The sequence below is a fragment of the Amblyraja radiata genome, chromosome 15 (assembly GCF_010909765.2).
Source record: "Amblyraja radiata isolate CabotCenter1 chromosome 15, sAmbRad1.1.pri, whole genome shotgun sequence".
Lineage (NCBI taxonomy): Eukaryota > Metazoa > Chordata > Chondrichthyes > Rajiformes > Rajidae > Amblyraja > Amblyraja radiata.
In genome coordinates, this window is record NC_045970.1 from 47,728,272 (window position 1) to 47,751,824 (window position 23,553).

General features: G+C 47.5%; 1 protein-coding gene and 1 long non-coding RNA gene across 4 annotated transcripts in view; one reads left to right on the forward strand and one right to left on the reverse strand.

Annotated features, from left to right (window-relative positions):
* Nucleotides 1–23,553, reverse strand: part of prkg1 (protein kinase cGMP-dependent 1) — a 445,216-nt gene that overhangs the window by 167,289 nt on the left and 254,374 nt on the right. The gene's annotated exons all lie outside the window — the stretch shown is intronic.
* On the forward strand, nucleotides 16,828–22,336 carry LOC116981354. The gene is made up of 3 exons (XR_004414215.1): nucleotides 16,828–16,876; nucleotides 20,370–20,372; nucleotides 22,322–22,336. It is a non-coding gene; the product is annotated as an uncharacterized LOC116981354 (long non-coding RNA).

Below are 23,553 nucleotides of genomic sequence, written 5' to 3' on the forward strand. Positions count from 1 at the left end.
GGAGTAGACTTGATGGGCTAAATGGCCTAATTCTGCTCCTATCACTTATGACAAAGGGAGTCCTGCCATTGTGGATCTTACATTCTGAATTATTACCGCTGTGAGCATGCTTTAGAATAAACAGTTAGCAGATTGCATTAAGAAATGCATTTTCACTTGAAATCTAGTTTTAATTGGATTACTTCCATTCTGAGTTGTGCGATTTGGATAAACTTCCTGTCGGTTCCCTAAACTAAAGGCACCAGGAAGTCTGCATTATGTTAACTTGTCTGGTTCTGAATAACAAAATATATAAAAGGGCAATCCTAATATATAGGTGCTGAACACCGTGCGTGTGTAGTCTTCGAAGTTTAAATTGGAAGAGGCTGGATGGAACTAATTGATGAATGACAATCTTACAGCAGAGGGATAATAATAATAATGGATGGGATTTATATAGCGCCTTTCTAATACTCAAGGCCCTTTACATCGCATTATTCATTCACTCCTCAGTCACACTCGGTGGTGGTAAGCTACTTTTGTAGCCACAGCTGCCCTGGGGCAGACTGACGGAAGCGTGGCTGCCAATCTGCGCCTACGGCCTCTCCGACCACCACCAATCACTCACACACATTCACACACATTCACACACAGGCAAAGGTGGGTGAAGTGTCTTGCCCAAGGACACAACGACAGTATGCACTCCAAGCGGGATTCGAACCGACTACCTTCAGGTTGCCAGCCGAACACTTAGCCCATTGCGCCAGAGATACCACCAGCGTGCAAATATTAACAAATGGGTCATACTTTGTCTACCACAAATTAGCACAAGACATAAAATATGAACTGCAGCACAAGATTTACGAGGGTGTTGGCAGGACCCGAGGATCTGCGCTTCAGGGGAGAGGTCGAGTAGGCTGGGACTCTATTTCTTGGAGCGCAGGAGGATTGAGGGGTGATCTTATAGAGGTGTTTAAAATCGTGGGAGGAATGGATCGGGTAGATGCATAGAGTCTCTCGCCCAGAGGAGGGGGATCGAGGACCAGAGGACACAGGGGTAAGGTGAAAGGGGAAAGCTTGAATAGGAATCTGAGGGGCAACTATTTCACACAAAGGGGTGGTGGGTGTGTGGAACGATCTGCCAGAGGAGGTAGTTGAGGCTGGGACTATTGCAACGTTCAAGAAACAATTGGATAGGTACATGGGTGGGATGCGTTTGGAGGGATATGGGTCAAACGCGGGCAGGTCAGACCAGTGTAGCTGGGACATGTTGGCCAGTGCGGGCAAGTTGGGCTGAGGGCACTGTTTCTACACTGTATGGCTCTATGACTCGATGACGAACTCCACAGCTGACAATGTCTGTGCCGAACATGAAGCCAAGATAGGTTAATATCCTCTGCCTGCACATAATCCATATCCTTCCATTCCCCGCATATCCATGTGTCTGTCTACAAGCCCCTTAAACACCAATGTTGTATCCGCCCCCACCACCAACCCTGGTCGGCACAGAACTATGCATTCCAGGCACCCATCACCCACTGTGTGAAAAACTTGCCTGCTAATCTTTAATGAATGAATGAATAATGAATGAATGAATGAATCAATAAGTTTAATGGCCATGTATTCACATACAAGGAATTTGCCTTGGTGCTCCGCCCGCAAGTGACAACATGACATACAGTGACATTTTGCCCTCCCACCTTTAAGTTATGCCCTCAGGTCTCTGACATTTCTACCCTGGGGGGGTGGCAGTCTACCCTATCTCTGCCTCTCTTCATTCTATATACTTCTATAGCGTCACCCCTCAGCCTCCAGCATGCCACAGCCGGTGGCTGAAGCCCCCGCGTCAGGGCGATCAAAGCTCCTGCATCGGGGCGGTCGAAGCTCCTGTGGCTTGGAGCTCCCAAAGTCGGTCTCTAACCAGGGACTGTGAGTGGCACGAAGTTAAAGTCTGCAGGCTTACACGGTTGGAGCTCCAAGGTCGATGCCCGACAGGGACCGCCAGCTCCACGATGTTAGGCCGCAGTGCGGACAGAGAAACAATACAGAAAAAAAATCACATCTCCGTCCATGTAAGAGATTAAAAAAAAGTTTCCCCCCCCCCCAACCCCCACATGAAACAAGCTAACGAACACTAAAACATGCATTTAACGCATACTATAAAACAACAAAGAAGGAAGGGACAGACAGACTGTTGGCGAGGTGGCCATTGTGGGCGCCAGTCGCAAAATAAAAATATAATTTGAGTTCAATAAGGTAATGAAAACAGAAATGTATTTGAAGCTGATAGATTGATCGATACTTTATTACCACCCGTGACATGTCACAGTGAAATTCTTTGTTTTGTGTAGCACACAGTGTGTGTAGGATAGTGTTAATGTGCAGGGATCGCTGGTCGGCGTGGACTCAGTGGGCCAAAGGGCACGTTTTCCGCGCTGTATCTCTAAATAAAACTAAACTATTCTTTAATAGACACAAAATGATGGAGTAACTCAGCGGGACAGGCGGGATAGAAGGAATGGGTGACGTTTTGGGTCAAGACCCTGCTTCGGACTGGACCCGAAACATCACCTATTCTTTTTCTCCAGAGATGCTGCCTGTCCCGCTGAGTTACTCCAGCATTCTGTCTGTGTCTATCTTCGGTTTAAACCAGCATCTGCAATTTCTACAATAAGCTTCCTACAATAAACTAATCTTTAGTTTTGTTTAGAGGTACAGCATGAAAACAGGCCCTTTAGCCCCATTGAGTCCGCACCGACCAATGGTCACACATACTAGTTCTATCCTACACACTAAGGACAATTAACAGGGGCCAATTAACCTACAAACCCACACGTCTATGGGATGTGGTAGGAAACCCGGAGAAAACCCATGCGGTCACAGGGAGAACGTGCAAACTCCACCTAGTGAGACAGTGCCCGATGTCAGGATCGAACCTGGATCTCTGGTGCTGTGAGGCAGCAACTCTACCGCTGCACCACCTTACCTACCTGACACAATCTGCTGGAGTATCAATACACTATAAATTAATCGATTGTAATCATGTATGGTTTAGTTTAGTTTAGAGATACAGCGCGGAAACAGGCCCTTTCGGCCCACCGGGTCCGCGCCGACCAGCGATCCCCTCACATTAATAATAATAATAATAATGGATGGGATTTATATAGCGCCTTTCTAATACTCAAGGCGCTTTACATCGCATTATTCATTCACTCCTCAGTCACACTCGGTGGTGGTAAGCTACTTTTGTAGCCACAGCTGCCCTGGGGCAGACTGACGGAAGCGTGGCTGCCAATCTGCGCCTACGGCCCCTCCGACCACCACCAATCACTCACACACATTCACACACAGGCAAAGGTGGGTGAAGTGTCTTGCCCAAGGACACAACGACAGTATGCACTCCAAGCGGGATTCGAACCGGCTACCTTCCGGTTGCCAGCCGAACACTTAGCCCATTGTGCCATCTGTCGTCCCCAACACTATCCTACACACACTAGGGACAATTTTTACATTTACCAAGCTAATTAACCCACAAACATGTACGTCATTGGAGTGTGGGAGGAAACCAAAGATCTCGGAGAAAACCCACGGGGAGAACGTACAAACTCCGTACAGACAACGCCCATAGTCGGGATCGAACCCGGGTCTCTGGTGCTGCATTCGCTGTAAGTCAGCAACCCTACCGTGCTGACTGGTTAGCACGCAACAAAACCTTTTCACTGTACATCGGTACAACGTGACAATAAACTAAACTAACTAGACTAACTAACTAATGAAGGATAGTCCGAGGGCAGAGCCAATGTGGGCCGAATGGCCTGTTCCTGAGCTGTACTTTTCGATATCCCATGTTCTGTTCTGCACTGCTTACACTCAGCTTGCTTCCGTTGAAAGCCTGTGTCATGTTTACGTCTTTGTTCAGATGCACATTAACGAAACACAACCTAAAAACATTTAATCCAGAGTCAGGCTGTCAAAAATCCTTGGGCATCACTGTAAATTATACTTCCCCCCGCGGCAACAGACAACAGCTAACAGATTTTGTTGGCCAAGATCATTTATTGTACTTCAAAGAATTTAATCTTTTTCAACTGCTCTAATGGTTAGTGGATTAAAGAAGCAACGAGCAAGTAGTCCCGTCTGACATTAGCAGAAGGCTAAGATGGGGCACGTGGCTCTTTAACACTGCCATCTGATGAGAGAAAGATTATGTTGTGATCTACAATGTAAATTAGATATAGAACTTCAAAAATCCTTATTGTCACCTATACAGCTCTCCAAAACCATGACTGGAATATTTTTTCCAGGCAATTTGAATAAAATCATGATCAGGTAGATGCACAGAGTCGTAGAAACATAGAAACATAGATAATAGGTGCAGGAGTAGGTCATTTGGCCCTTCGAGCCAGCAACTCCATTCAATACGATCATGGCTGACCACCCAGAATCAATTCCGGACACACTGGACAGCTATCTGCAGAGCCAAAAGAGATGGGGGAGATATTGAACAATTTCTTTTCTTCGGTATTCACCAAGGAGAAGGATATTGAATTATGTGAGGTAAGGGAAACTAGTAGAGTAGCTATGGATACTATGAGGTTCAAAGTAAAAGAAGTACTGACACTTTTGAAAAATATAAAAGTGGATAAGTCTCCAGGTCCTGACAGGATATTCCCTAGGACATTGAGGGAAGTTAGTGTAGAAATAGCCGGGGCTATGACAGAAATATTTCAAATGTCATTAGAAACGGGAATAGTCCCCGAGGATTGGCGTACTGCGCATGTTGTTTCATTGTTTAAAAAGGGTTCTAAGAGTAAACCTAGCAATTATAGACCTGTTAGTTTGACTTCAGTGGTGGGCAAATTAATGGAAAAGATACTTAGAGATAATATATATAAGCATCTGGATAAACAGGGTCTGATTAGGAACATTCAACATGGATTTGTGCCTGGAAGGTCATGTTTGACTAATCTTCTTGAATTTTTTGAAGAGGTTACTAGGGAAATTGACGAGGGTAAAGCAGTGGATGTTGTCTACATGGACTTTAGTAAGGCCTTTGACAAGGTTCCTCATGGAAGGTTGGTTAAGAAGGTTCAACTGTTGGGTATAAATGCAGGAATAGCAAGATGGATTCAACAGTGGCTGAATGGGAGAAGCCAGAGGGTAATGGTGGATGGCTGTTTGTCGGGTTGGAGGCAGGTGACTAGTGGGGTGCCTCAGGGATCTGTGTTGGGTCCTTTGTTGTTTGTCATGTACATCAATGATCTGGATGAAGGTGTGGTAAATGTGGATTAGTAAGTATGCAGATGATACCAAGATAGGGGGTGTTGTGGATAATGAAGAGGATTTCCAAAGTCTATAGAGTGATTTACGCCATTTGGAAAAATGGGCTGAAAGATGGCAGATGGAGTTTAATGCTGATAAATGTGAGGTGCTACACCTTGGCAGGACAAATCAAAATAGGACGTACATGGTAAATGGTAGGGAATTGAAGAATACAGTTGAACAGAGGGATCTGGGAATAACCGTGCATAGTTCCTTGAAGGTGGAATCTCATATAGATAGGGTGGTAAAGAAAGCTTTTGGTATGCTAGCCTTTATAAATCATAGCATTGAGTATAGAAGCTGGGATGTAATGTTAAAATTGTACAAGGCATTGGTGAGACCAAATCTGGAGTATGGTGTACAAATTTGGTCGCCCAATTATAGGAAGGATGTCAACAAAATAGAGAGAGTACAGAGGAGATTTACTAGAATGTTGCCTGGGTTTCAACAACTAAGTTACAGAGATAGGTTGAATAAGTTAGGGCTTTATTCTCTGGAGCGCAGAAGGTTAAGGGGGGACTTGATAGAGGTCTTTAAAATGATGAGAGGGATAGACAGAGTTGATGTGGACAAGCTTTTTCCTTTGAGAATAGGGAAGATTCAAACAAGAGGACATGACTTCAGAATTAAGGAACAGAAGTTTAGGGGTAACATGAGGGGGAACTTCTTTACTCAGAGAGTGGTAGCGGTGTGGAATGAGCTTCCAGTGGAAGTGGTGGAGGCAGGTTCGTTGGTATCATTTAAAAATAAATTGGATAGGCATATGGATGAGAAGGGAATGGAGGGTTATGGTATGAGTGCAGGCAGGTGGGACTAAGGGAAAAAAAGTTGTTCGGCACGGACTTGTAGGGCCGAGATGGCCTGTTTCCGTGCTGTAATTGTTATATGGTTATATGGTTAATTCCCCGTTCCTGCTTCTTCCCCATATCCCTTGATTCCGTTAACCCTATGAGGTATATCTAACTCTCCCTTGAATACATCTTTTGAATACATAATTGAATGAGTCCCTTGCCCAGAGAAGGGGAATCGTAGGCCAGAGTATTAGAGATACTCTGAACTTATGAACATGACCCGCTGAGTTACTCGAGCACTTTCTGTCTACCTTCGGTATCTACCAGCATCTGCAGTTCCTTTCCACACACTTCAAATTAGATGACCTGCTCTTAGGATGAGCGATGAATATACATACCGTCAAGCGAAGACAGTAAACGTTCATAAGTTCATAAGTGATAGGAGCAGAATTAGGCCATTCGGCCCATCCAGTCTATGCCATTCAATCACGGCTGATCTACCTACACAACCATTGAATTAGCTCGCAGCATATTTCCACACCGGAAAGCCAGCGACAATCCAAGAGAGAAACCAGCAAAATGAGGCCAAGGAAACTAAAACATTTCCATGACATATGACTCCATAAAGTAAATATTTTGTTTTTGCAGCATCAGTCCTACCTTAGGGCTAGACAGAAAATGTTTCCAATGCTAAATGACTCAGCACAGGCAGTATTGAAAATTCATTCCACATCCTTTAAGAGCCTGTTGTCCAATTTTCTATGTGAACCAGAACATCTTCCCTCACAATGCTTGCCCATAAAACACTGCTTAAAAGCGTTTCACGGTAGCTGTTAAATTGATGTTTAAGTGGAATCAATGCAGTTAAAATTAGATTTACGGAGGATTAAAACAACATTCTTTCCAACCTTTTTTTTTTTACATAAAAGGCAATGATCGTGAAACAGATGTGAAGGATTTTGGCTGCCCTGGAGGGTTAGATTGCATGGGATCCAGAGAGAGGTTGATTAGTTCAGGTGTCAGGGGTCATGGGGAGAAGGCAGGAGAACGCGGTTGACAGGGAACGATTGATCAGCCATGATTGAATAGCGGAGTAGGCTTGATGGGCCGAATGGCCTCATTCTGCTCCCACAACCTACGAGGGATAGCCGACTGGAAGGAGAATTGGTTTTCATGGAAGGAAGCGGACAGCACCCAGGGTCGGGATCGCACCCAGGCCTCCGGCGCTGTATTCGCTGCAAGGCAGCAACTCTACCGTTGTGCCACCACACCGCCATAACTTTAAGGTGAGGGAGAAAATATTTAATAGGAACCTGGGGGACAGCTTTTTCACAAAGAGGGTGGTTGGAATATGGAATGAGCTGCCAGAGGAGGTATTTGAAGCATTAAAAGAGAGAACAATCCAGAACAATTGACAGCTTGGAAGCACATTTTAATTAAGTGACTGGCTTTAAAAATGAATCAAGAATGTATTTAATGGTGACAATAGTGCAGTTTGATTAGGAGAGTTGAAAGCAAGTTTACTGAAAGAAATTAATCTTAAAAAAACAGACCACCAGTTTTGAGTTAAACCATTTTTGCTAAGATGCATGCAAAATCTTGTAAAGCATGTCTATCAACATCCTTGCACCTGAACACCATCTTAAAGTCTTCTTGAAGGCCCACAGATATTTGTAATTAGCACAAATGTGCAACAAAGATTAATTTACCCAGCGAACCTTGCCAAGTTTGTGGGCAGCAACAACAGTTCTATAAAAGAACTAGACCAAGTGCAGACCCGTTGGGTCTGTTCCCCCAACGTGCGGTTGTGGGGGGGGAGGCGGCATGCAGCGTCACACACACTAACTATCCCCACCCCCCCCCCCCCTGCACTCATGCTAATTACCCCCCTTGATATTATATTAATATTATTAATTTGCTCCTTTTACCCCATAACCACCCTATCTACTGACACATAGCCCCCAACTTGCAGTCACATCTAGAGGGGGGGGGGGGGGGGGGGGGGAGGTAGAGAGTGAGGGCAGAGAGAGAAGGGGCAGAGACAGAGACACAGAGAGAGGGGCAAGATGGATAGGGGGGTGGAGAGGAGGAGGAGAGGGAGGGTGGGTGAGGGGGGAAAGGTGGCGGAGGAGAGAGAGAGGGAGTGCTGAGAGGGGGGTGAGGGGGAGAGGTGGAGAGCAGGGAGGGGGATGGAGGGGGGAGGGTGGAGGGAAGAGGGTAGGGGATGTGGAGGGGAGGGGGGGTGAGAGGAGAAGGGGGGAGAGGAGAGGGGGGGGAGAGAGGAGAGGGGGGAGAGGAGAGGGGGGGAGAGAGGAGAGGGGGGGAGAGAGGAGAGGGGGGGAGAGAGGAGGGGGGGAGAGAGGAGGGGGGGGAGAGAGGAGAGGGGGGGAGAGAGGAGAATGGGGAATTTTGTAAAAACATTAATATCTCTGTCATATTTCATCGACGTGAAAAATCCTCGGCACACATGCGGCAGAGGGGGGGCTCTGAGCGAGGTGGCCAAAAATGACGGCTGTAGGTCGCGGCGTTCTCTCAGAAATCGCAGCACAGATCGCCAAAACCGGTCAAGAACAGAGTTTTAGTAATATAAGATAAGATAGATATGAAAGATTGTGCAAATTTGGTTGCCGCCAAAACTAGCAATTTTTTTGGGGGTCTGCTGGCGTCATTGACTGACCTATCAGGGTCACAGAGAGATTTTGAACATTTCAAAATCCAGCGGCGACAAAAAGTTGCCAAACAAGTTGCGACACTTGAGGAAACACCGCGCATCACGTCACGACTTTTTCGGTGACCTGGTACGTCAGTCAATGCTGCCAGCAGTCGCCGAAAAAATTGCCAAGTGGGACAGGCCCTATAGAGCCATGGCGTGATACAGCGTGGAAAGAGGCCCTTTGGCCCAACTTGCCCGCACCGGCCAACATGTCCCAGCTACACTAGTCCCACCTGCCTCTCTTTGGCCCATAACCCTCTAATCCATGAACCTGTCTAATTGTTTCTTAAACATTGCCATAATACCAGCCTCAACTACCTCCTCTGGCAGCTTGTTCCATACCCCCACCACCCTTTGTGTGAAAAAGTTACCCCTCAGATCCTTATTCAATCTTTCCCCCCTCGCGTTAAACCTATGTCCTCTGGTTCTCGATTCCCCCACTCTGGGCAAGAGACTCTGTGCACCCACCCGATCTATTCCTCTCATGATTTTATAAGATCACCCCTCATCCTCCTGCGACTTGCGTGAACTCGCACTCACGTAAACAATTCTGCGCTCAGTCCCTAATGCAATCAAGGCAGTTAATAATTTCCACAACATTGTACGGTCGCTCAGGTTTACATCGGAAACAAGCCGGCAATGGCGGCGGTGCTTACCCAGAAGGCCGTGCACTACAGAAAGTGCCCTGGCCGCAGCTGAACGCAACTTAGACAGTTAATACTCTCAGTGAGTTATTCCAGGTAGGGAATGGGGATGGTGATTCCGACTTAGGTAAAATCTGACTCACACAAGGGTTCACGGAACCTAACCCCTTATATAAGTCGGGGAGTGTCTGTGGTGCCCGTGATTCTGTGATTGTGAAAATACAGCTAGAATCGTGGAGTCATACATAATTGTAACAGGCCCTTCGGCCCAATTTGCTCGTGCCGACCAAGATGCCCCAGCCATTTTATGCCCACCTGCCAGCGTTTGGCCCATATCTCTCGAAACCTTTCCTACACATGTACCTGTCCAAATGCCTTTTCAATGGTGTTATAGACTCAACTACCTCCTCTGGCTGCTCGTTCCGTACGCCCGCCACTCCCTGAGTGAAAAGGTTGATGAGGGCATCGACCCGAAACGTTACCTATTCCTTTTCACCAGAGATGCTGTCAGACCCACTGAGTTACTCCAGCTTTTTGTGTCTTCAATATCTTCAATATAATTGAAAACCTGATTTGCTGAGGATAAAAATATTAAGTGCGGACTTAGCCATCAGTTCCCATTTTAAATGGACACCAATTATAAACAGCATTGGTGCGGAATCTTTTCCCAGGCCCCGCTGTACAATTAACAGGGATGCACTGTGCTAGCAAGCACTTTTAAATCTATGAGCTAATTAATTTCAGATTCTGATTCAAAAATTCAACCAACCATGCATTTCATACTGACTCAGTTATTTTCAATGCATGAATCCACTGTTGTAATTGTGGACCACACATCCTCAGATCAAATCCAGTTATCCACTCATCTGTTCACATCAGTGTTTGCCTGTAGTTTTTAGTTTTAGAGATACAGACCCTTCGAGGCCCACCCGAGTCCGCGCCGACCAGCGATCCCCGTACACTAACACTATCCTACACCCACACTTTTTTTTTTTTTTTTTACATTTTGTGTGCTCCGGTTTCCTCCCACATTCCAAACATAAAGGTTTGTAGGTTAATCGGCTTGGGTAAAGATTGTAAATTCCCCCAAGTGTGTAGGATAATGCCAGTGTACGGCGATCGCTGGTCGGCGCTGACTCGGTGGGCTGAAGGGTCTGTTACCGCGCTGTATCTCTAAACTAAACTAAACATAGCACGGTCTGGTCCAAGGACATGGAGAGAAAGTTGTCATTGAGAAAGTCTTTGGTGAAGGACATTGCATTTCAAATGGGAAGCAATGCACTGTATTCTTTGGACCAGACTTAATTGTTAGTACCGTATGAACTGCTCATCGTTGACTCACATAGTGGCACTCAAGGCTCACATTCACATTTGGCTGGGAGCCACGTCTACTTCCTGTCTGCTGAGTTTGGTTCAAGATGAGCATGGAGGGCAAGTGGAGCTTGTAAGAAAACGGAATGGGGTGTTGATGAAGACACAACGCAGTGGATGGACAACGACGAGGGGGCTTTCAGCGGTTAGGTATGGAATTGAGTGGTGACTACAAGGTTATCTGTGACACAGTTACTGATGTTGAGCAGGTAACGCTGTAAAACTGAGGCACTCGAAGGCTCTGGTCAGGCCGCATTTGGAGTATTGTGAGCAATTTGTGGCACCCACATCTGAGGAAGGATGTGTTGGCCCTGGAGATGGTCCAGAGGAGGTTTTTACGAGATGATCCCAGGAATTTTCTTGTTCAAAGAAAAAACTGCAAATGCTGGAAAAATCGAAGGTAGACAAAAAATGCCGGAGAAACTCAGCGGGTGAGGCAGCATCTATGGAGAGAAGGAATTGGCGACGTTTCGGGTCGAGACACTTCTTCTGTTTGATGGCACCGGACCTGTGCTCGTTGGAGTTTAGAAGAATGAGGGGGAACCTCATTGAAACGTACAGGATAGTGAAAGGCTTGGATAGAGTGGATGTGGAGAGGTCTAGGTCATAGCCTCAGAATTAAAGGACGTTCCTTTCGGAAGGAAATGAAGAGGAATTTCTTTAGTCAGCGGGTGGTGAATCTGTGGAATTCATTGCCACCGAAGGCTGTGGAGGCCAAGTCAATGGATATTTTTTTAAGGCAGAGCGAGCTCATGAACGGACTGTTTAGAAGCCTGATAATAGTGGGGAAGAAGCTGTTCCATCTGTCTGGTGGTGCTCTCTATCAAACATCTGTATTGTTTGCCGGATGGGAGCGGGGAGAAGATATATATATAGGAGTCCACACCTGGAACCACAGTAGATGAGGTTGGAGGAGATGCATGTCAACCTCTGCCTCACCTGAGAGGACTGTCGTGGTCCCTGGAGGACATTTTCCATCTTACACAAGCTTTGATCTATTCCATCTACTGTGCAGTTGTCACTGACTATTGACATACTGCTTTTATTGCATCTACTCCCCCCCCCCAGTCGCTCCTTCTTCTCCCCGCTCCCATCCGGCAAACAATACAGATGTTTGAAAGCGAGCACCACCAGACAGATGGAAGGACATTCTTGCTATTGAGGGAGTGCAGCGCAGATTCACAAGGTTAATTCCTGGGATGGCGGGACAGTCATATGCTGAGAGAATGGAGCGGCTGGGCTTGTTTACTCTGGAATTTAGAAGGATGAGAGGCAGTCTTATTGAAACAGATAAGATTATTAAGGGTTTGGACATGCTAGAGGCAGGAAACATATTCCCGATGTTGGGGGAGTTCAGAACCAGGGGCCACAGTTTAATAGTAAGGTTAGGCCATTTAGAACGGAGATGAGAAAACACTTTTTCACACAGAGAGTTGTGAGTCTGTGGAATTCTCTGCCTCAGAGGGCGGTGGAGGCCGGTTCTCTGGATACTTTCAAGTGAGTGCTAGATTGGGCTCTTAAAGATAGCGGAGTCAGGGGATATGGGGAGAAGGCAAGAACGGGGTACTGATTGTGGATGATCAGCCATGATCACATTGAATGAGGTGCTAGCTTGAAGGGCCGAATGGCCTACTCCTGCACCTATTGTCTATTGTCTATTGTCTGTCCCGCTGAATTACTCCAGCATTTTGTGTCTATCTTCGGTTTAAATCAGCATCTGCAGTTCCTTCCTACACAAGTGTCACGTATCAAAAACAGAACAATTACATTCTTACTTGCAACAGCATAACAGGTCTGTACACACAGTGCTCACAGGTAACAGAATAAACAAAAGAAAGTTCAAGAAATGTTTTTAAAATCTCATCACATCTGTGGTTTCTGACATAAAACACAAAGTGCTGGAGTAACTCAACGAGTCAGGCCGCATCTCTGGAGGACATGAGTAGGCGATGTTTCAGGACAGGACCTTTCTTCAGACTGAAGGATGAATTATTCCAGCACTTCTTTTCCTAATTAATTGGACAGAAAGATAGGCTCGTGGAATGAGTGAGGATATCATCAAAGGACCTCAGCTGCTATCAGAATGGGAAGGGGAGTTAAAGTGTTTAACAACCGGTAGATCACGTAGGCTATGGCCGACTGAGTGAAACGATCGCCCAGTCTACGCTTGGCCTCGCCAATATACTGTATAAGAGTCCACACCTGGAACAGCAGACACAGTAGATGAGGTAGGAGGAGGCGCAAGTGAACCTCTGCCTCACCTGAAAGGACTGTCGGGGTCCCTGGACAGCATCGAGGGAGGATGTATTAGGACAGATGTTGCATCTCTATGGTGGTGGTCGGAGGGGCCGTAGGCGCAGATTGGCAGCCACGCTTCCGTCAGTCTGCCCCAGGGCAGCTGTGGCTACAGAAGTAGCTTACCACCACCGAGTGTGACTGAGGAGTGAATGAATAATGCGATGTAAAGCGCCTTGAGTATTAGAAAGGCGCTATATAAATCCCATCCATTATTATTATTATCTCCTGCGGTTCCAGGGGAAGGTACCTGGGGAGGGGGGTGGCTTGGGTGGGAAGGGACGAGTTAACCAGGGAGTTGCAGAGAGAACGGTCTCTGCGGAAAGCGGATAGGGGTGGAGATGGGAAGATGCGACCTGGCTGGATGAGATTTGTCACGACCTACACATTTTTTCCAAAAGAACAGTATTTATATAATCCAATAAACACTGATATTAGTGATGTAGTATCTCATATTTCTTTGTTACTTTATACAGAAGAGGCTTTTCAGCACGAAAATAGGAACAACATTATTCCATGCAATCTATCTTGCTTCTTTGTTAAATCTTCATCTCTCAGCTAACATCCATAGAGAGCCCTTTGATGATAACATCCTCACATAATCCAGCAGGTCGTCTTTCCGTCGAACTAATCAGATTACTTTGATAGAAATTAACAATGATATGAGTTTAGCTGCAGTCAAATATATATGGTATGTAATTTTGTATTCTACGTATCACGACCTACTTAGATGTTATTTGAGCATTATTAAAAATATATAATTACTGTCCTGCCAATAATATTCTTCTCTATGTTTGCAATTCATCAAAAAGCTATGTCAACCCTTTGTCAACTTGTGGAACATTTTATTCTCATTATGAAGATTAAAAAGAATTAATTTGAGCGTGACCGGAATATATTTCTTTCCATGTCCATCAGTACAAAATGAACGCGTGTCCCTTTATTCATTCAGACTTTCGAGGTACAACGAGCAAACAGGCCCTTCGGCCCACTGAGTCCGTGGCGACCAGCGATCACCCTGCATATTAGCACTATCCAACACACTAGGGACAATTTACAATTTTCAGAAGACAATTAACCTGCAAACCTGCACGTCTTTGGAATGTGGGAGGAAACCGCAGCTCTTCGAAGAAATCCGAAGCAGTCACGGGGAGAACGTGCGAACTCTGTGCAGACAGCACCTGTAGTCAGGATCAAACCCGGGTCTCTGGCACTGTAATGCCCCTGTCCCACTTAGGAAACCTGAACGGAAACCTCTGGAGACTTTGTGCCCCACCCAAGGTTTCCGTGCGGTTCCTGGAGGTTTTTGTCAGTCTCCCTACCTGCTTCCACTACCTGCAACCTCCGGCAACCACCTGCAACCTCCGGGAACCGCACGCAAACCTTGGGTGGGGGCGCAAAGTCTCCAGAGGTTTCCGTTCAGGTTTCATAAGTGGAACAGGGGCATTAGGCAGCAACTCTACCTCTGCGCCCCCATGCTGCCCTAAAGTTGACAAGATGTTGGAACAGAATTAGGCCATTCGGCCCATCTAGTCCATTTCGCCATTCACTCGTGGCTGATCTATTTTTCCCTCTCAATCTCATTCTCCTGCCATCTCTCCATAACCCCTGACACAAATCAGCGATTATTAAAGGATTATTAAAAACATATAATTCTTGTTTTGTCAATAATATTCTTCCCAAAGTTAGCAGTCCTTAACAAGCGAATTTAATCCTTTGTAAACTTGTGGAACGTTTTTTTCTCTTTCTGAAGCTTAAATACAAATAAATTGAGCAATGCAGCATAATATTTATTTCTATGTCCGTCAGTAAAAATAATCAGGCATTCCTTTATATCTGATTTTAAAGTGTGAGAGGCTATAGATGGGCCAAAAGATGAACGCAGAACAAATTTAGTCCAGTATATATGATAATAATTAATTCTCACGCTAATTCTGTTTTTTAATATTCAACAACGTTCTCAGGTGATATTAAAATGGTTAGTGCTGACCTTATGGGGAGATAAATCACTGCTGGTCAATTTTAGACCCTCAGAATCAATTATGAATGTAGTAGGAAAGAACAGCAGATGCTGATTTATACTGAAGATTTAGTTTAGTTTAGTTTAGTTTAGTTTAGAGATACAGCGCAGAAACTGCCCACCGAGTTGGCTCCGACCAGCGATCCCCGCACATTAGCATTATCCTACACGTGCTATGGGGCAATTTACACTTATACCAAGCCAATTAGCCTACAAACTTGCAAGTCTTTGGAGTGTGGGAGGAAACTGAAGTATTCGGAGAAAACCCGTGCGGTCGCGGCGAGAACGTACAAACTCCGTACAGACAGCACCCGTAATCGGGATCGAACTCAGGTCTCTGGTGCTCCAAAATGGATCCAGAAGTGACCAGCTGAGCAAGTGTATAGAAAACGCCGTTGGGCGGCGCGATGGCACAGCGGTAGAGTTGCTGCCTTACAACGCTTGCAGCACCAGAGACCCGGGTTCGATCCCAACTACGGGTGCTGTCTGTACGGAGTTTGTACGTTCTCCCTGCGACCTGCGTGGGTTTTCGCCCAGACCTTCGGTTTCTTCCTACAGACGTGCAGGGTTAGTAGGTTAATTGGTTTGGCATAAATGTAAATTGCTCCTAGTGTATGTACGATAGTGTTAGTGTGCGGGGATCGCTGGCCGGTGCGGACTGGGTGGGTCAAAGGGCCTGTTTCCTCGTTGTATCTCTAAACTAAACTAAACTCAAACAAAGAGCTTTTAATATACAGACCGTGAGCTGAATGAAATGCTGAGAAACGACGCAGGTACTATCCTGACCTCTGGTGCTGTCTGTATGGAGTTTGCATGCTCTCCCTGTGACTGCGTGGCTTTCCTCCGGATGCTCCCACATTCCAAAGATGTGCGGGGTTGCAGGTTAATTGGCCCCTATAAATTGCCGCTGGTGTGTAGGGAGTGGATGAGAAAGTGAGATAGCAGAACTTAGGTGATTGATAGCTGGCGTGGATGGTGGGTCGAAGGGCCTGTTTCCATGCTTAGTCTCTCAACTAAGCTAAGCATGATACAAACAACATTAAAAAATCTAATTAAAGGTGCTTACGTTTTGACTCCGTTGTTTCTTCTTCTTCTTGCGTATGGCGTGCACAACCTAAAAGTTGTAGGACAACTTGTTCTATTTGATCTTACTTGATTGTGCACGCCAGGTTGATTGCATTCGTCGAAACAGGGCGGACCACGTGAAGATTGCAATCTCCCACCCCACTCCGTTGTTTGCAACATCAGGAGGCTGAACATTCGAAACCCTCAGTAGAAAGCTTAAGACGTGCAGGGATTGTAGGATCATTGGCCTCTGTAAATTGCCCCCCCCCCCCCCCCCCCCCCTGGTGTGCAGGGTGTGGATGGGAAAGTGGGATAGCACAGAACTTAAGTCACAGTTTAAGGATAAGGGGGAAATCTTTTTGGACCGAGATGAGAAAAACATTTTTCACACAGAGAGTGGTGAATCTGTGGAACTCTCTGCCACAGAAGGTAGTTGAGGCCAGTTCATTGGCTATATTTAAGAGGGAGTTAGATGTGGCCCTTGTGGCTAAAGGGATCAGGGGGTATGGAGAGAAGGCAGGCACAGGATACTGAGTTGGATGATCAGCCATGATCATATTGAATGGCGGTGCAGGCTCGAAGGGCCGAATGGCCTACTCCTGCACCTATTTTCTATGTTTCTAACTAGGGCGATCGATGGCCGGCGAGTAATCGGTGGGTCGAAGGGCCTGTTTCCGTACTGTGTCTCCGAAACCAAGTCTGCAGGGGAATGGGCAAGTTTAGTTTCAGCGACAGCTCGGAAACAGGGAATGGCAAAGGCTAGATGTTGCAAAGCACTAGAACAAAACAACCAGCAGTCAATGCACGATCATTGTTTTGCACGCCGTGGGTTTTCAATAAGTGCAGCGCTGCGTTATTTCCCTTTGCTGCATAAATAAAACTAGAGCTGAAATTGGTATTTGCCGGACTGGTAATGAATGTTCCAACGTAAACCACTGAATGTCCTGCTTTTATATCCCAATTATCTTGCACGGATTAAAGAGAGAAATGTTTTGGCAACCTGTTTACTGTCTCTGTTACAAGTTCATTGGCGGACAATTTCTTCACAGTGAGAATGCCCACAGGGGTAATTTCCTGCTTTCCACAGGAATTTCTCATCATGTTGAACATTGAGGGGTTGTGCAGCAATAACTTGAATGTCTCCTGATGGAGTCATAGAGTGATACAGTGTGTAAACAGGCCCTTTGGCTTAACTTGCCCACACCGGCCAACATGTTCTTGCTACACTAGTCCCACCTGCCCGCGTTTGGTCCATATCCCTCCAAGCCTGTCCTGTCCACGTACCTGTCTAACTGTTTCTTAAACGTTGGGATAGTCCCTGCCTCAACTACCTCCTCTGGCAGCTCGTTAGAAGATTGAGGGGGGATCTTATAGAAACTTACAAAATTCTTAAGGGGTTGCCCAGGCTAGATGCAGGAAGATTGTTCCCGATGATGGGAAGTCCAGGACAAGGGGTCACAGTTTAAGGATAAGGGGGAAATCCTTTAGGACCGAGATGAGAAAAACATTTTTCACACAGAGAGTGGTGAATTTCTGGAACTCTCTGCCACAGAAGGTAGTTGAGGCCAGTTCATTGGCTATATTTAAGAGGGAGTTAGATGTGGCCCTTGTGGCTAAAGGGATCAGGGGGTATGGAGAGAAGGCAGGTACAGGATACTGAGTTGGATGATCAGCCATGATCATATTGAATGGCGGTGCAGGCTCGAAGGGCCGAATGGCCTACTCCTGCACCTGTCTTATATTACTAAATCTCTGTTCTTGACCGGTTTTGGCATTCTGTGCTGCGATTTCCGAGAGAACGCCGCCACTTACGGCTGTCATTTTTGGCCACCTCGCTCAGAGCCCCCCTCCGCCGCATGTGTACCGAGTATTTTTCCCGTCGATGAGAAATGACAGAGATATTAATGTTTTTACACAATTCCCCATTCTCTCTGCTGCCCCTGCTGGAGGGAGATTGAGGGACTATAAAACCAGGAAGTGGTGTGCCTCAATCAGTCTCTGCAAGTGGTGTGCCTCAATCACGCTGCAACATGGAGGGCACTCTGAGCTCTGAATGACACTGAACAAATTTCTTCACACCTGTGAGTAAGTACCCTTAATGTGGTTTGAAAATAAAATATGGTTAGTTTGAAATAAAACAGCACTGCCTGCAAATGGTTGATTGGGTCACTGCAGCAGTTTGGGTTCCTCTCTCTCCCCCCGCCTCTCTCTCTCCCTATCCCTCTCTCTTTCTCTCTCTCTCTCCCCCTCTCTCCCCAGCCCCCCCCCCCCCTCTCCTCTCCCCCCCTCTCCTCTCCCCCCCCTCTCCTCTTCCCCCGTCTCCTCTCCTCCCCCTCTCCTCTCCTCCCTCCCCCTCTCCTTCCCTCTCCCCCCCTCTCCTCCTCCCCTCTCCTCACCTCTCCCCCCTCTCCTCACCTCTCCCCCCCTCACCTCTCCCCCCCTCTCCTCTCCCCCCGCTCCTCTCCCCCCCTCTCCTCTCCACCCCTCTCCTCTCCCCCCCTGTCCTCTCCCCCCCTCTCTCTCCCCTCTTTTTCTCCCCCTCCTCCCCTCCATCCCCTCCCCCACCGTCCCTCCCCTAAACCCCCCTCCCATCCACACACCCCTACCCCCTTCCCTCTACCCTCCCTGCTCCCCACCTCTCCTCCTCCCCTCACCTCACCCCCCTCTCAGCACACCCTCTCTCCCCCCTGTCTCTCCCCCCTGTCTCTCCCCCCTGTCTCTCCCCCTGTCTCTCCCCATTTCTCTCCCCACTTTCTCTCCCCCCTTTCTCTCCCCCTCTCTCTTCCGCCCCTCCCCCTCTCTCCTCCCCCCTGTCCTCTCCCTCCTCTCCCTCTCCCCTCCTTTTCTCCCCCTCCTCCCCTCCATCCCCTCCCTGCTCCCCACCTCTCCCCCTCCCCTCACCTCACCCCCCCCCTCTCAGCACACCCTCTCTCTCCCCCTCTCTCCCCCTCCCTCTCTCCCCCCTCTCTCCCCCCTCTCTCCCCCCCTCCTCCCTCTCCCCTCCCCCTCTCTCCTCCCCCTCTCTCCTCCCCCTCTCTCCTCCGCCTCCCCCTCTCCCCCCCTCTCTCTCCCCTCCTCCCCTCCATCCCCTCCCTCCCTCCCTCCCCTAAATCCCCTCCCCTCCACACCCCCTACCCTCTTCCCCCTCTCTCTCTCTCCCCCTCTCTCTCTCTCCCCCTCTCTCTCTCCCCTCCTCCCCTCCATCCCCTCCCCCACCGTCCCTCCCCTAAACCCCCTCCCCTCCACACCCCCTACCCTCTTCCCTCCACCCTCCCTCCTCCCTCCTCCCTCCCCCTCCCTGCTCCCCACCCTCTCAGCACCCCCTCTCTCTCCCCCTCACTTTCACCCTCTCTCTCTCCTCCCCTCCTCCCCCACCTTTCCCCCCTCACCCACCCTTCCTCTTCTCCTCCTCTCCACCCTCTCTCCCTCTTGCCCCTCTCTCTGTGTTTCTCTCTCTCTCTCTCTCTGTCTCTGCCCCTTCTCTCTCTGCCCTAACTCTCTACCCCCCCCCCCCCCCCCCTCTCTAGATGTGACTGCAAGTTGGGGGCTACGCGTCAGTAGATAGGGTGGTTATGGGGTAAAAGGAGTGAATTAATAATATTAATATAATATCAAGGGGGTTAATTAGCGTGAGTGCGGGGGGGGGGGGGGGATAGTTAGTGTGTGTGACGCTTCCTGCCGCCTCCCCCCCCCACAACCGCACGTTGGGGGAACAGACCCAACGGGTCTGCACTTGGTCTAGTTTTCTATATTTCTATGTTTCTATGTTCCATACACCACCACCCTTTGTGTGAAAAAGATCCCCTATTAAATCTTTTCCCCTTCACCCTAAACTTGTGTCCTCTGCTCCTCGTTTCACCTACTCTGGGCAAGAGACTCTGTGCATCTACCCGATCTATTCCTCTCATGATTTTGTACACCTCTACAAGACCGCCCCTCATCCTCCTGCGCTCCAAGGAATAGAGTCCCAGCCTACTCAACCTCTCCCAATAGCTCTGACCCTCTAGCCCTGGCAACATCCTCGGGATTTGATAGACTAGATCAAAGATTTCAATGATTCACTTGTGACATTTACAGTCTGTTCTTGTGACTAATAATTGCAGAACCCTTTGGATAAAAATTACAGCACATTTTATGACCAATCTTACTCCAGCTGACAGGATTATTAGCTTGTTCACTGACCAATTTATCCTTCAGCAAAATGTTAAGCAAAGAATCAAAGCTCAGTCTAAATATTGTTCTTTTTTCCAATCTCTGAAGACTTGGACCGCAGCCTTGTTGTGGTATGCTTACAATTGTGTAATTTAACATGTCAAACTTAGCCTGATAAGTTGCTTGATAGATTTTATTGCCTGGGCCATCTCAAGGAGTGAGACGTGTTGCCATTGCAGTTACAGTCATAGAGTCATGGGGCATAGAAACAGGCCCTTCGGCCCAACTTGCCCATGCCGCCCAACATGCCCCATCTATGCCAGTCTCACCTGCTTGCGTTTGGCCCATATCCCTCTGAGCATGTCCCACCCATGTGTAGGAATAGAATGGAACTGCGGGTGCCGGGTAATGCACCGAAGATAGACACAAAGTGCTGGAGTAACTCAGCGGGACAGGCAGCATGTCAGGAGAGAAGGAATGGGCGATGTTTCGGGTCGAGGCCCTTCTTCAGACTGAGAGTCGGGGGAGAGGGAAAGAGAAGATCCTGGAGATACACCAAGTTCGACTACCCCCCTACACTGGTTCCATCCTACACACTGGGGACTATGTTCTTCTTCTTCAGCCCCCTTCGGACGTGGCTGACCATGGGTGTCTCCAGGGTGCTATTCCCTATGTGGAGGACGCCTGTGTGCAACTTTATTTAATGTGGGGAGATAGGTGCACAGACAGCCACCCCACGGTCCTTGACAGATCTGGGTCAGGATCCAGTTGCATGGAGTCCAAGACGACCAGAGACCCTTTTCTGCTGCAGCCTTCATCCGCCTTCCCAGCCGTTGTGACGCTCCACTAAGGTCAGCCATCGTCCTCCGCCTGTTCCACCATTGAGATCTTGGTCGGATTGCTCTTTGTCAGAGACCTCCCCCTCGACCTTACCGCCATGGGTGGCCCTACCAGGAGCATAGCTCCAGACGGCATCGCTCTCAGGATCTCAGGTCCACACGAGCTTCTCCACCACGACAAGGTGACAACCCACTATGTACAGAAGCCAATTAACCTACAAACCCGCATGTCTTTCTATTCATTGCTCCACCATCGGGTATTAGGGCCACATAAAGATGCTGGCGAACATCCGTTTCCATTAACCGGTGGAAAGCAATTGTTTGTCAAAACTCTTTGTTTCCAATTTGAAACCGTGTCCCATTACTCTTCATGTCACCAGTGGCTCGGCTCCAACTGGTGCAAGTGAACAAAATCACAACAATGGATGAAAAGGGAGAAGGTTGCCGGTAATAATGGAACAAAGCAATACTGTAACTAAAGAATAAGAGCAATTATCATCCCTCTCAGTACTGTTAACCGTCCGTAAACTGGTAAGAAAAAATGCAGCCAGCTCTTCATAGGATCATATGGGCATAAGTGATCGGAGCAGAATTAGGCCATTCGGCCCATCATGTCTACTCCGCCATTCAATCGTCCCTCGCTCCTAACCCCATTCCCCTGCCTTCTCCCCGTAACCACTGACGCCCGTACTAATCAAGAATCTATCTGTCCCTGCCTTAAAATTATCCACTGACTCAGCCTCCACAATTCCACAGATTCACCACCCTCTGACTACCCCTACAGAAATTCATATCTCAGACGGTGGCGCAGCGGTAGAGTTGCTGCCTTACAGCGAATGCAGCACCAGAGACCCGGGTTCGATCCCGACTACGGGTGCTTGTCTGTACGGAGTTTGTACTCCACATCCGTACATTCTCTCCACATCCACTCTATCCAGGACTTTCACTATTCCTCCCAGCATTACCGATCAAATATATGGAGAGCGTTTGTCAGCACTGGACCTGTGCTCGCTAGAGTTTTTTAGAATCAGAAATAAAGCCTCAGAAATAAAGGACGTTCTTTAAAGAAGATGAAGAGGAATTTCTTCAGTCAGAGGGTGGTGAATCTGTGGAAATCTTTGCTACAGAAGGCTGTGGTGGTCGCTTTGTGGCTAAAGGGATCAGGGGGTATGGAGAGAAAGCAGGTACAGGATACTGATTTGGATGATCAGCCATGATCATATTGAATGACGGTGCTGGCTCGAAGGGCCGAATGGCCTACTCCTGCACCTATTTTCTATGTTTCTATGTCAGTGGATATATTTAAGGCAGAGATAGATAGATTCTTGATTAGTACAGGTGTCAGAGGTTATGGTGAGAAGGCAGGAGAATGGGGTTAGGAGGGAGAGATAGATTAGCCATGATTGAATGGCGGAGTAGATTGATGGGCCGAATGGCCCAATTCTGCTCCTATCACTTATGATCTTATGAGGAGTACCTTGCACTTCAACATTCACCAAGTGTACAGGAGCAAGATCTTTCTCCTTGCCTCAGGCAATCTGGCTTTCAAAACACGGGCAACTCAGTACCGAGTGTGCAATTATTTATTCTTTTATTGCTTTATCATGTGGAGATTCCCTGAGTCTAGATTCTAGGCAGCTTTGTGCAGAGAAATCCCAAACCAGAACACAAAGATCTTTTGCCCTTTGATGCCCTGAGATAAATCCAAAAAAAAATAACAGGACTCTATTTATTCTACCAAACATACAATTCCAACTGCGTATGCACCTTGACCTTTAATTATTGAATTTAAATTAATCGTAATGTCCGTAGCCTTCGCATAAATTAAATTGCCATATTCAGACAAGTAGGTGGACACGGTGGCGCAGCGGTAGAATTGCTGCCCGACAGCGCCAGAGACCCGGGTTTGATCCTGACCACCAGCGCTGTCCGTACGGAGTTTGTTCGATTCTCCGTGAACTGCGTGGGTTTTCTCCGGGTGCTCTGGTTTCCACCCACACTGCAAAGACGTCCAGATTCGTAGGTTAATTGGCTTTGGGTACATTTTAATTTGTCCCTGATGTGTGTAGGATAGTGTAAGTGTGTGCGGGGATCGCTGGTCAGCGCGGACTAGAAGGTCGAAGCGCCTGTTCCCACTCTGTATCTGTCAACTAAACTGAGCAAACTCTGTTTCAGTCTCCCTACCATTCACAACCATTTTTGATCAGACAATAGGTGGAAACTTGTCATCTCCAAAGAATCAGCTTGTAAAATAGAAAATAGAATGTTGCTGAAACTTACGAGATGAGGAACCTTGTTTCCATATAATGGAGCACTGGCCTGCATCCGGCCTCAGGCTTATCGGTCGGTATTGATGAAGCGA